This window comes from Parus major, chromosome 3, assembly GCF_001522545.3.
Source record: "Parus major isolate Abel chromosome 3, Parus_major1.1, whole genome shotgun sequence".
Lineage (NCBI taxonomy): Eukaryota > Metazoa > Chordata > Aves > Passeriformes > Paridae > Parus > Parus major.
Genome location: NC_031770.1, coordinates 77,821,264 through 77,835,175, shown reverse-complemented (window position 1 = coordinate 77,835,175; position 13,912 = coordinate 77,821,264). Strand labels below are relative to the sequence as shown.

The following is a 13,912-nucleotide window of genomic DNA, read 5'->3' as shown; positions in this document are numbered from 1 at the left end:
TCATGACCTGTTCATACCCTTTTGTTCTTGTGCAAGTGCTGTCCTTCAGCATAACAGCTGTTTTCCTTCCCTGGTGTCTACCCCAATATGTTTATAGGCAGCAATCAGATCCTTTGTTTTGCCAGATTTAAAAAGGCAAGATCCTCCTCCTCCTCCTTCTAAGTGAGGCTGCCTGTTTCCCATAGCATGTTCCTGTGTCTGATTCAATTGATTTTGTCTTTTGTGGATGTGGGATACCAGGCTGTCATGGATGGATTGAGGTCTGCCTTCTACACAAGTGTGGATCTTTCCCTTTCTCTTCTGTGAATTATCTGGTGCCTGAATTATTTTGACTGTTTTTTTGCAGCAGAAGTAGATGGCTACAATCACCATTAAGTCCAGTTTGACAGAAATCAGCCCATGCCATATCTCCAGACACTTTCCATCCCAGTGCCTGCTTAGGTCCTTCTAGAAGCTGTTTGTCTGAGATTTAGTCTTGCAAGGATGAGCTAATTCCCAAATTAAAAATATCACCTTGCTTTGTTCTTCACCCTCAGGAAAAGCTTATTTCAAAATCCATTTTGAACCTCTGGCATGGAATTAGATATCATTTGCTGGTCTCAGTTTTTGCTGTCCAGTGCCAGTGACTGCAGTGCTGGAGACACAGGAACCTCCAGCTGCCCTGGTAGGAGCCACGGCTTCCCCCCAGCAGAGGGAATCCAGCAGGGCCTCTCTGGCTGGCATTGTCTTTTGCTCCTAGTGCCTTGAACCAAAGCCAATCTTCATCCACGTTCTACTCCCATAGGCTTGGTAAGGCTCATGCAACCATATTCCCATGTCTATCCCTGTGGAAAAACTGCCTTTTCTACATGGGACAGATGTTTCTTCCAGGACCCAATTTTGATTTGTCTGTGGGAAGCTGAGCAGCTCTTTCAGCTGGAGGCCCCTGGGTAGGACTTCTGAGAAACTCTGTTCAATGTGCCAAGAGGTGGGACAGGCAAAGGGCCCCTGAAAAAACCAGCTGAGAGAGGCTTGTTCCCCACAGTCTCCACCTCTTTGGGACAGAGGGGGAAAATACCTGCCCTGTCAACTCACTGTGTAGTTTGGTTTATTTGCCTTTATAAATTCACCTTCCACAAGGGAAAACACTGTACTCCTGCGCTGTATCAGCTGTGGGTGAGGTTATCAAGATAGTTTGTAGGATTAAAACAAACCACTAGGGCATGATATAATTTTCTCCTTCCCCATTCTGTTCATTTTGAGCTGTAAAGAGGTGTGAAAGCTGCAGATTGTCTTATCTTCACTTGGATGAAGCCCTCAGCAGCACCAGCTATCGTGGTTGGTGCAAGAAAATGCCATACTTTTCTTTCCCTTGAAAGTCTCAATATTCTGTGATTCTGTGAAACTCTCTGTTTCTGCAGAATCTGAACAGTTCTTTAAATGAAAAAAAAAAAAAAGAAAAAAAAGAAAGAAAAGAGGATTTACAGCCTTTTTGATTACAAATTAACCCCCAAATGTGAGCAGAGCGTAACTGATGCTGTGCAGGCTTCCTGCCGCTCCTGGCAGCCTGAAACAATGGCTCAGACTTGTAGAAAATCCTCTTCCTTTGTAAGGCACCAGCAGCACTATCAGGAATGCTCAGTGATAACCCTGAGCCTGCCCCCATTATAGTTTCACGTTATCAGGAGGGGTGTGAGTTGAAGAGAAGACAGAGTCCTATGGCAGAGAGGAGTCCTTGCAGGGAAGGGATGGCAAAGGGAAGAAGGAGACTGGGGTAGGTGTCTGAATGGCATTGCCACCTCCCCTCTTGCCTGGCTCCCTTGGGGCTCTCTCTGTGGAGGGGGTCTCCTGTGTGGTTATATCTGGTCACTCTAGGGGACCTAGGACTAACAAAAAATTGTTGTGTGGGAGCCCTGTTACTCTGCTTCTTCCTGCTTGCCATTTCTCTGACACCAGCAGGACATGGTTGCACCTCCAAGGTTAGGACAAAGACTGATATTTACAGAATGACCTGCAGACAGGGTTCCAAAGATAATGTGCAAGTGTACCTGGTGGCTCCCCATTCTCTGTTGCTCAGAACAAAATATGCTGGGTGCAGACTAAAATCTGAAGGTAGTCATGGTCCCATTTAGGTACTCTAGGAAGAGTTAAAGACAGAGCAAGCAGGAGAACCAAGAGAAGAATTTTACATTGCCATTTCTTTCATTTGTTCATCTTTCACATGTGGCAAGTAGTAAGGAAGGAGATGAAACCAGGGGGAAGATCTCACTGAGATCTTCCCCCCTGGTGAGAGTTGAAGCATGTGTGTGTAAGTCCTCCCTGGTACCAAATGCTGTCCCAAGAGAGGTACAAGGAAAGGAAATGAAAGGGGCAAGAAGTACTTTGAGCAGCCTGTAGGAATTGGAGGAAAGCTGGAAAAAGGGATATGGTTACTTTGATGTTTGAAAAGATTTTGTGCATGGACAGTAGCAGAAAGACTTTTAAATAGAGAATTAAAGAAGATGACAGTCTAGGAAATGCATTTTGTTCAGAAGGGTTTTGGATAGCAGATTATATGGGAGAGAGGCTGAAGAATAAAAGAGCAGCGATGTGGAGCCTGGGATGGCTACTCTGTGATGTTCTCAAACCAGAAGTGGCTGGAGGTGTCTCTCAGCTGATTGGGCATGAAGATTCAAAACTGCAGAAAAATAAACTTGTTGGATGTATGGTGGGAGAAACAAGAATCAGATCTACCCAGATCTACCAGTCTGAGAGCAGATGAAATGGTATTAGCCAGGTTTAAAAGAAATTATGTGAGGCAACCTGCAAATGAAACTAACCTGGCACTTCTGCTCTCAGATACTTTGATATATTCATGGTGATTACAGCAGATGAGCAATGAATGTTCAGTTTTTATATTTTCTCTCTTGACATCTATTCTGATTTGCAAATGATAGGCCAACACTCTACTGATTAGAGGATTATATGACTAACTTTTAGCAGGCAAAGAGAAATCTGTCTTTTTTCTGCTTGAGATGGAAGAAAAGTCATCAGCACTGAAGATTTGGCATCAGGGCTCTAGTTTATTTTCAGCTGAATATTGAGAATTCCGTGCGATCTCGGCACAGTCCATCACATTCGGATTTTTTCATGTTAGACTTAGCAAGTTTCATGGCACTGATGGAATGGAGGAGAATGCGAGAATTATTAATGTCAGCAGGATTATGTAGTGCCTGTTACCTACCTTCCGGGAATAACAGGGAACATTGCTGACACGCGGTACAATTTTATTTATTTTTCACTACTCAGTCTGTTTCCAAATTTCATGAATCTCACTTGCTAAGGCTGAGATGAGAAGCAGGATTATCTAGGGAGTGAAGGAGAGGAATCTGTGTGCAGACATTCTGTGTAAGATGTACCTCAGTGGGATGTCCTGTGTGAGTCCTCATCCCAGGTGGGATTAGCCCCTGCTGCTTCCTTTGATATATCTGCATCATTTGGAAATCCTCTGAAGGTCCTGAGGATAGCTTTACCTCTGCCCTGCCCCCTGCATTGTCATTGCATATTCAGTAGTCACTAGTTTTCCCTGTATTTTTCCATAAAATTACTCTTAATATCATTTTAAGTATCACAGCTGTGCTGCGGGGCTAAGCTCAATAATATTGGGAATATATGCTGGGATCATATGGCATAAAAAACTCCTGGATGTGCCATGGGCATAGGACTGTCAGACAGAAAAGTCCCCTTCTCCTGGGCAATACCTACAGTCCCAAGAGCATGCTGTGAAGGAACTGGGGACAAATGAAAGTGTCCATGTGGGGATGTAATACTGGGACTGAGGGCAGAGCAGAAGGGGGAGCTGTCATCCTTCCCAGTCCTTCTCATAAATGAGTGCCAAATATTCAACTCCTTCACAAACCCAGTGTGGTGATCAGGGTTTGTGTCGTTCCTGGAGAACTAAATGTTCCAGGTAAGTGCTATTATTAGGTGTCCTGCAAGCAGAGGAGCAGAACAAGCAAGCAGCCAGCTTTGTAACCTACAGATACTGAATTCAAAAAGTCAGGAAGGACAGAAATGAGAGGGACTGGAAAAAGGCAATGCTCTCCCTGCAAATGCAGAAGCTGCCCTGACAGAGACAAGCATATAAAGTTGGAAGAGACGCAGGGTAGCAGCAAGGTTTGAGCTTTAGCTTAAGTGATCTGACTTGTGGATCAGCGGGGAGCAGCACTGCAGAAAGAGAACTGTCTTGATATGCCATAGAGCTGTACCTTTTTCACTTGGTGAGAGAGTCACACCTTGGAAATCAGAAAAGATGCACAGGCAGCAGTGAACAGGGAGTGTTTCTTTCCTGTTTCTTGTAACACAGGGCTGGTGGTTCCCCTGAAACAAGCAGGCAGTGATCTAATTCTCACTGTGTATGTATGGCTTTTTTCATCCAGTGCATCAGTAATGCCTTGAGCAGACTTTAATGGCCATCATATTTAATATGTGATGATCCAGGTATAATCTGCTGTGGAAGCAGATGAGGCAGTTTCTTGGAGCCTGTTTCCAGCCTTTGTTCTCTCTGAGTTTGCTCTGTTTTGTATTTGTGTTCATCCCAAGTGTGTCAGCATGAGAACAGATGAAGATGGTGAGGCAGAGCAAGCAATTCTGCTGAGCCTTTGGGACTGGCGCACATGCCGTGCTTTGGAGCAATTCCTCTGATGTCCTATACTCATTTCAGAGGCTGGCAGAGCTGAACCTAAACCAGAGCCAGCTCCTCCCATGCTGCCTGTCCATCCTCAGCCTGCACATGTCACTGCTGAGAAACTGGCCTCTGGCTGAACCATTTGGGGTCAGACTGAGCAAAGCTGCTTGGGAAAAATCAGACCAAGTTAAGGTTCTAGAAATCTTCTGCCTAATGTCTCCCTCTTGTGCAGTAGAAAGCTCAGTTCTAAGTTTGGTCCTGATTTTGGACTTAAGTTTGGTCCTGGGTGGTCACTAGACATCCTCCAGACCCTGAGCTGGCTGAGAGAGAACACAGCTCCCACATAAGCTGCGGGCTGATTGAGAAGTACAATTTGGCCCTGGAGGCAGGCAGCCTGGCAGGTGTGCTGCCAACAGGGACTGCACAAAAGGACCTGGAAAAACTAAAGAAAGTATCCCTTCCCCCAGCAAGCCTTACAGCAGCTGCTGGCTGCTCAGCTGCTGTCCAGGCAGCAAGCCTGCAGGAGCTGGGGATAAGGAGTGGAGGCTCTGGGGATGGCTCACATGGCTCAGGGAGTCCAGCATGCAGGGCTGCTATGGCTTGCATGTGAAAACAGGGCTGGGGAGCGGAGGTGTGAGGCTGCCGTGTGAATCAGGAGCTCACCTGCTGGTCTGACAGTGCTGCTGACTGCCTGGCTGGTGCCAACCTCAGGGAGCCTGGCCTCGCCACCTCCCCGTGCTGGGGTCAGGGGGTACCCCAAAGAGCTGCTGTAGGACCACAGAGCAAAATAAAAATAGCCTCTTCCCATCTGTAACCTCAAAGTGTAATTCTCCCTGGTCCCCAGGCTAAGGGCTGTGCACACACAGACCAAAAGCAGAGTCCCCACACCGGAAAACAGAGATCCCCATCTTCATCCTGCTCTCACAAAGCTTCCCTGGTGACTGACTAAGCCTAATGGCATGAGCAGTAATTGCTACTGCTTAATCAGGATGGTTTTAGGAAAAACTCTGTCTAATGAGAATCCGTTTTGCATGTAGCAGGTAATTAAAATATGCTTGAACAGAATACAGAGATATGAGCCTCTGAACATGCTTTACTGGAAAGACAGTGCAAAACAAAAGCAAAGGTGTATATTGTGCCATCTGTTTCCACCAGAACCTGGAAGGATGAAAAATGAGCCCCTTCACAACCCATGCCACTGCACCTTCCTGAAATGGTGATCTCTGTGTGAGGGTGCTCACGTGTGTGTGTGTACAGCCACATCAGAGAACTACACCAGAGATCAGCAGGAAACCTCACGCCTCACTTGGCATGGAGCAGCAAAAGGCAGTGCAATGACCAGAAAAACCTGCAGCCCACCATTTGCATACTCCAAGGATCCCTGCATGAATCCAAGAGGGATGAAATAACTGTGAATTGAGGGATTATCTCACATACAGGACAAAATGGAGGAAAAAAAAAAAACATTTCCAGTTTTATTATCTCTAATATCCTATTCATTGTTGTGCCTTCCTATGCCTCCTCAGTTTTATGTTTTTTGGTTATTTTTTTGCATTTTCTCCCAAGTGTAGTGTTTGGGATTGATCAAGCAATGTTCTGACTTTGGGAGAGGAAGGCACACTGGCTTTGGTCTCCAGTTGTTTTGTGCAAAACATAGCACCTCTGAAGAAAAAAATAGAATAAATACTCTCCCTCACCAACATCAACAGTGGTAGCTACTGACAGAGGAAGGGGAAAACTTCAGAGAAGGCAGTGGCTTAAATGACACATACAAAAAACAGATTCAGAGTACACTTGTCTTTGCCCTCTTGTCCTGTCTGATACTGTCCTTATAAGCCTTCCATACATCTGGAGACAACATTTTAAACCCACATAAATAGACATGGGAATGAAGAATGGCTGAAATAATGTCAATCCTCTCAGCTCATACTCCTCAGCAATCCCAGAGGCTTCCACTCCCCCCCCCAGCAGCAAATACCACTGGAAGGCAGCTCATACCAGCTTTTCTGTAGCTCAGGGAGATGGCCAAGATAACCAGGACCTCTGGAAGCGACAGCTTCTCTCTGCCAACATGACGAGGGAACAAGAATGACCAGTGTAAATTAGATACCAGGAGAGAGATCAATCTTGCTGAACTTTAAAAGCCTGTATCATAATGATAACAGTCTGGATTCTCTTTATAGCTGATGGAAAAAAAGCCATTTCTACATGTGACTCGCCGGATCTCTTTTAGACATATTTTTTAGGATGAGATGTGCTTACGCATCAGAAGTGCCTGCTTCTCTCCATTGCCTATAAAGGAGTCAGTATGACTTGCTCAGCTGTTGACGTTTGCACTGTAGGAATCTAAATTTGGGCAGATGAATACCATTTCCAACTTTCAGTCTGCTGAAGTTAGGTAACATGAATTCTACTGTGGGCAAGTGCTAAATATTTGAATAGATGCTATTTTTTAATTCACCCTCTCCTTGCAAGACGACAACATCAGTAGGGTTATCTGTGGGAAGAGGAAACAGCATGTGTCATTAAAACCAGAAGACATCCAAATTCTGTACTTTTTTTCTGGCACAGATTACCATGTGAGCTGCAGCAGATTTCTTAATCCCTCTGCTTTTTAGGCTTTACCACTATTCAATTTTCAAATGTTAGTTTACAATTTAATTCCTAAATGTGCAGACAACACTTTTTAGCACTTCACTGTTCTTGTTTTTCCTCATAACATTTTTATGTCAAATATAAGTTTGTGTTCAGATTCATTACATTTTCAGTGTTTTGCCTTTCTTGCCCTCCTCTGGGAAGTGCTATGCATTTCTTTCATAAATCTGAACTCTCAAGCCTGAAGAATGGCACTAGTATTTTATATCAGAACATCACTCCTTCACAGTTGCTGGCTCTGAGAGGGGTATTTCATATTTTGTCTCCCTTCTAATTTTCTTGCTTTTCTTGAGTCTTCAGTTGTTCGATGATGTGTAGGGCAGTATGTTCTGTTCCAGAAGAAGACTTGGGAACAAATCACTGCCAGAGAAAAGGCTTTTATAATCTATTGTGTGGGGGGCATTGTGCTAGTTTGACACCTATTTCTGCTGGGCTCACAGTTTCATCTAGGAAAGGTTCTTTTGCTTTGGAAACTTGGAAGAGAATCATGGAGGGCAACTACTTCTTCCATAGATACAAACACTCACTTCTTACCCTGCCTGACAAAAATGTGACAAAAATAGTTGATGCTAAATACTGATTTAAAAAAATGATGAATGAGGCTTAAAATTCACCAGAAAAAACCTGCTTGTTACAACATTCAGATCATTACAAGAGTCTATAAATTTCAAATGGGGGCAAACATCATTGCAAGCAGCAGCAGGATGTTCACACCTCTGAACAAAGGAGCAGGGAAGCACTACCAGCTCCTCAAGGAGCTCAGAACTCACAGTGCAACCCAAGCAGCAGCAGTGGCTGTGGCACAGCTGGGAAGAAACGTGAAGGGAATGCACTGAGGTGTCTTGCTGAGGTCGCAGCTGAATGGCTGGAGAGCAACTGAAGAGCTCGGGACAGCCTTTGAATGAACAGGAGTATTTTTCTAAAGAATGCACACGAAAGCCACAAGCATGGAGAAAGTGTAGAACATGCACCCACAAGGACTAAATTTAAAAGATGTGCTTAGCAGGGAACACATGCATAGCATATGGATGCAGCTGATGGAAGAGTTGTTGGACTCCGTTCAAGATACCACTCACGTAGCAGATGAACCATAAATTTAAGCTACACATGTCACATCCTTACTGCTAAGGTTCCCTTTAGTCATGTGTGAATGCAGCTTAGCTCTTGGATCCTGGATTGTGAGCTAACTTAGTCTCTGAGCACAGTAACAGTGGTGGGCAGGACACAGAAGGCAGAGGGATCCTCAGCTGCTGGTTACCTTTGGTGAGTTATTAGCCTGTGGGCTTTTTGCAGCCCTCACCTTGGCATTTGTTAGTCCTGGCACTCACTGCCTAATGATGTCGCATGCTGTCCTTAGCTCCTCAGCTGCTCGCTGACTGACAGGCCAGCTTCTTTAACATTTGCCTCGATACATTTTCTGGTATTAAATTAAGCTCCTTGAGCTGATTAAAAGTCTTCCAAGATTATGTCGTTGCCAAGTCTCCTATGCACACGCACAAAGACAATCATAAATAATAAAACCTGTTCTGGATTTCTCCAATAAGGGTGCTAGTATCTAAATCTGCCCTCTGGCCAATTTTCTGTATTACTGAGCAAATTCATGTTTCTGATAGGTACGTAAGAGTGCCAGGTTATTATTCTTCAGCAATTACTTTCTGCTTTCAAAATCTTTTAATCCAAAGAACAGTATACTAATGAAACTGGTAGAAAAAGGAAATATTTACAGGACAAAAAATTCAACCTTCTTCCACTTCCATGCAGCACTGGAGTTGTAAGAGATTCCTTGCAGCTGCTTGCAAGCAATTAAAGTTTTAGATTTGCACCATACTTTTGGAACCCAATTTTATAAGCAGTTGCTGACAGTCCATTAATTTGAATCCAAAATGCCCTCTGAGCTAGACTAGTGCAAAAGAAAGCATTAGCTCCAATCCAAAATGGGCTTTATCACATATTCCCGCTCTCCCTCTTGCATATCTGTTTGACTCAAGGCAATAGTAGCATAGTAGTTAAGTGCCAGTTATATTTTGGTAATATGCATAATATTTTTATGGGGAGAGGAAGACTGAATGACCTTAAACCTTGTTATAATATGAAAGAAAAACAGACTTAAGCATTAATTGGAAGGATTTTTAGGGAAGTCTTGCATATCTCTTGGTAGGGAGGCTTTTTAACATTATGGCTAACACTCAGATTTTGTGGATGTACAAAACCAGAACTATTTTTTTTTTCCTAATGGGTCTAAATAAAAGAAAAAATAAAACATATTCCTCTTTCTTAAAAGTCAGATTTCAGCAGAATACTGATATTTGTCACCAATGAATTTATATTTTGGTAGCAGCTGGTGATACCACTCTGTGATGGCAGTTTCTTTCAGATTTGAGGCTCTATGGTAGAAACACAGATGCAGTGGCATCTGTTCTATGATTTAAAGGATAACCTGCTGTTGATGATGCTGTATCTGGTGCAGGATTTGGAGGTTTCTCTGGTGGCAGGTTTTGTTGCTGATCTTACTGTCAATGACTTGTGGCAAAGAGGTAATGAAGAGAAATGGCATGAATGTGAAAGTAAGCTGGAATGCAAAACACAGGAAAAGAGATCATCACTGAGTCAACTAGTAACAGCAGTGTTTTGGTTTTTTTAAAGATATTGTTCAGAGGTGAATATTAGTACCTCTGAGCATACGGAGATTTTCCCAAAATCCAAAATGCAGCATGGGAAAAAGATGGATCTTTTAGGTAGAACAGTGGACTGATGAGCAGAATAGGCCGGAACCATTCTGCAAGACATGGCATGGTCAGTGGCATAATTTATTCATATAAATAGAAATGGTGAAGTTAAGAAATGAAAGGCCCTAAATGCAGAAGTGAGAAATTTTGACCAAATCATGAACAACACTGGGTTGTGGTCAGAGATACATTTGAAAGATGACCTGAAGTGTTTTAAATTACTTTTAGGGAGCTAGAACTGCCAAAATGAAAGGCAACAAGAAAGTAAGTGTTGATGGCAAAAAAAAAAATCAAGCTTCCAAAAAAGTATTATAATGACGAAAAGGCCAAAATCTAGTGGTGATGTGGGAAGACTGAACCAAAGATAACACATAGAACAAAGGGAAACTGCTTCAAGTTGCCTGGGGGAGTTTTAGACTGGATATTAAGAAGATATTCTTCACAGAAAGGGTTGTCAAGCACTGGAGCAGGCTGCCCAGTGAGGTGGCTGAGTCACTGTCCCTGGAGGTATTTAAAAACCACGTAGACATTTTAGAGACATGGTTCACTGGTGGACTTGGCAGTGCTGGGTTAATGGTTGGATTAAATAGCCTAAAAGGTCTTTTCAAACCAATAAGATTCTATTTGTGATACTGGAAAAATCTGGGAAGAAGGCAGAGACTCACATAGAGGAAAAACAAGCATCAGTTTAGCAATCCTGAGTTTAAGATTACAGCTATGAAATAAACAAGTCAGAAAGACTGTTAAAGGTGTGGTTTTCCTCAGATGTCTGGATTTGCAATGCACTCCTGAAATTTCTCATCCTGAAGTAGCTAAAGGTGTGCAAGACTTGAGACAGTAGGAGATGGGCCAGAAAGTCAGGTCCTTGTTGGACCCATGCAAACCACTGGAAGTACAAGGGGACCACAACAAAATGAAGGAAAGCTGAAAACCAATAAAGAGCTGTGTCACAAAACCCTCAAAATGAGCAGGACTTTAAGAACACGTAGCAGTGAAGTTTGAAAAGCACAGGGGCAGAAGATGTAACAATATGTTGTATGAGTCTGCCTCTAGATAGTCACAAAGCTTGTTCATGCATCATATATACAGAAAGTTTGTACCTCACTAAATTTAATTTTATACTATTTTAAATAAAATCTGACCAAGATGTACCTAGATAATATTCATGATGTTTCCATCTGCCTGGCACTTGCAAGCCCACAAAAAGCAGAAAACATCTTGTATTAAATTTTCCAAGCAGCCAAAATGCTGCTGCTCTTTTTTTTTTATATATTTTTTTTACCCTGTGGTTTGAATTTAAATGTATGTTTCTAAATTTACATATTCAAAAACTTAATCTGAAACCTGTTTGGAATTTGGATGTCTCTTTTTATCACATTTCGTTTAATGCAGCTACTTCTTAAATTGAGGCATCACCCCTGCAGCTACTGGACAAAAAAAAAATTGCTTGAAAGAAAAACTGAAGCCACATTTCTATTCTGCATTTGAGCTGCTGACATTTTCTAGATAACACCAAGAGATGTCAGAATACTGGCTGTTAAAGCAGTCTATGTTTGGAGCCTATTAAGCTGAAGTCTGAGAGTGAAGGGAAATGTAAAGACTTCTGGTGGGACTGACATATACCATTACTTACTATATTTCAATTTTATGGGGAAAAGGAGTTTTTCCTTACTTTTTTTTCCCCCCAAGAGTTACACTTAAAATCTGGCAGGTCACTGAGAGCCTGTAATTTCACTCTAATTCCTCTGTATATTCAAAGGTTACACAATACAGCCCTTGGCCTTCTGATGAGGAAGTCCCAGCAGAAGCCTCTTATTCTCTTATTCCTGTCAGAGGCGACCACTAACCTGTCTTCTCCACTGACACCAGTAATTCTGCCTCCTTAGTGCTCCCCCATTATGTTGCTCCAGGGGTCCAGACTGTCTGCTCTGGTTGTTAAAGATGCAGCTCCACCAAGTTCTTTAGAGTTACACTGGTGTAAAGGCACCTGGAAGGAGAAGGAGGGCTCCAAGTGTATTGCTCAGGTCTGTTGTATTCCGTGTAATGCAACCGGAATGATCTTGGCCTTGTCTCCTAAGCACTCTCTCATCTTCTTCTGCAGTGGCAAGAGCAGGGAGGAAATTGGTTCCCTGTCAGCTGAATTCTCCCTGGAGCTCCTTGGCATGCGCAGGAAGTCTGTCAGAGCACCCCTCCAGAGACCACATTCCTGTCCCTCAGTGCTTGCTCCAGCTCCCCTGTCCCATGCCCAGGAAGGGCTGTCTCAGCACAGACCTCTCCCCCATCCACTGCACAAGGCAATGAGCCTGCAACATGCTAAGAAGAAGCATGGAGAACTGAAGAGACCACGACTACAAACAGCTATTTACTTCCAGAGCCAAGCTGCTCTTCTACAAAGCCAGTCTATCATGCTCTGCCACACTGACAGCCTTGGAAAGGCTGCAAAGGGCTGGGTAGGGTGCATATGGCCAGGGAGTGCATATAGGGCTGGGCAGAGCTGTGCCTGGACTGACAGGCCCAGATGGATTCCTTCCAGACCTGTCTGGGATGTCTCTGCCTGCCTGCTAATCTTCATCTTAGGTTAACTGACAGCTGGTGGCATTTAATCAGAGGCACCATTCCTGTAGGCCCTCCACACTAATGAGACTCCTGAACTGTGTTGTGCTGGATAATGCAGATATATCAGTTGCTTCCTTCGGTTGTTCCTGGAGCATTTTGTGTCCACCAGTTTATAGATTATCCTAAATATTGTTTCTGACTTCAAAAATATGTAAAAGCATTTGAACATCCATCACATCTGAGCAAGAAATATTATAGAACAGCTTGTCCTCCTGCATAGCAGCTGGCCAGAGATTTTCTACTGAAGCTCCTGCCTTAGCATTGATATTCCCCACTTTCCTGCATTTGCCTGCCTGTCCTTAACAGCACTGCTGCTGCCTGCCTCAAAGGCAGTAAGGGTGTGTGTCTGCCTGACTGGGGTTGCTACAGGGCCACATAGACCCTTTGCCAAGCCATGGAGAATTTAGAGGAAGCAATCTGAGCAAGCAGAGACACACTAAGAAGTACACTTCTCAGTGCTGAAGGCTGAATCCAAGCAGAAACAGCCAAGAAGCTGAAATCCTCTGTATATGCCCATGTTAACAACATGTGAACTAATGTGAAGATCCTTTCACCAAATTTGGTTTTCCGCTGGCACTTTTCAGGAGCTAATTCACCATTTCCTCATTTTGGATCTTTGTGTTATGACTTCTAGTGATGAAGGGTACAAGTGGTGGGGCTAGATAATATCTTTGCCAGCACCAATCAGTACTGTCTTTACCAGCACCAACCCAGTCCCTGGGAAGATCTGAGAGTATTTTAAGTGGCTGAAGCCTTACTGCAATAGCTATAGGCCCCTGATTAGCTAGGCCAACACCAACTTAAAATTCAGCAACATGTGCTACTTCAAGGGGAAAACACAAGAGGCTGAATGCTTCTCACCCTAAGCAATAACATGCAGCTCTTCCTAAGAGCCAGCAATTATCAGCTTGTAGGGGTGAGCTAGTCAGGAAAATAAGAGGCCTCATTCTCATCTCAGAATGGAATAATGAAGAAGGCAGCCCACCAAACTTGCTTCACCTAAGATGTGCAAATGCAAGGAAAATGAAGTATGAGACCCGTACAATTTTAGGGTTTTAACTTTTCACTTAGTTTGAAGGAGAAAGACTGCTTGAAAATCCAATAGATATGCTAGAGGAAAGAGAAAATTATGTAAACATTCCAACTAGTAATTCAGAAGAAAAACGTATTGCTCAGAAAAATGAGATGATATAAACCCCTGAATTACATTCAAGCAGGTATTCAAGGACAGGTTTATGTTATTTTGCTCAGACCTTTTTCTTCTTTCTTT

At 43.3% G+C, this 13,912-nt stretch overlaps 2 long non-coding RNA genes across 2 annotated transcripts in view; both read right to left on the bottom strand.

The window, feature by feature from the left end:
* Positions 1-13,912, bottom strand: part of LOC117244066 — a 38,985-nt gene that overhangs the window by 21,088 nt on the left and 3,985 nt on the right. The window lies entirely within an intron of this gene.
* Positions 6,108-13,906, bottom strand: LOC107201485. The gene is made up of 2 exons (XR_001520227.2): positions 11,874-13,906; positions 6,108-7,142 (listed from the first exon to the last, which is right to left on the bottom strand). It is a non-coding gene; the product is annotated as an uncharacterized LOC107201485 (long non-coding RNA).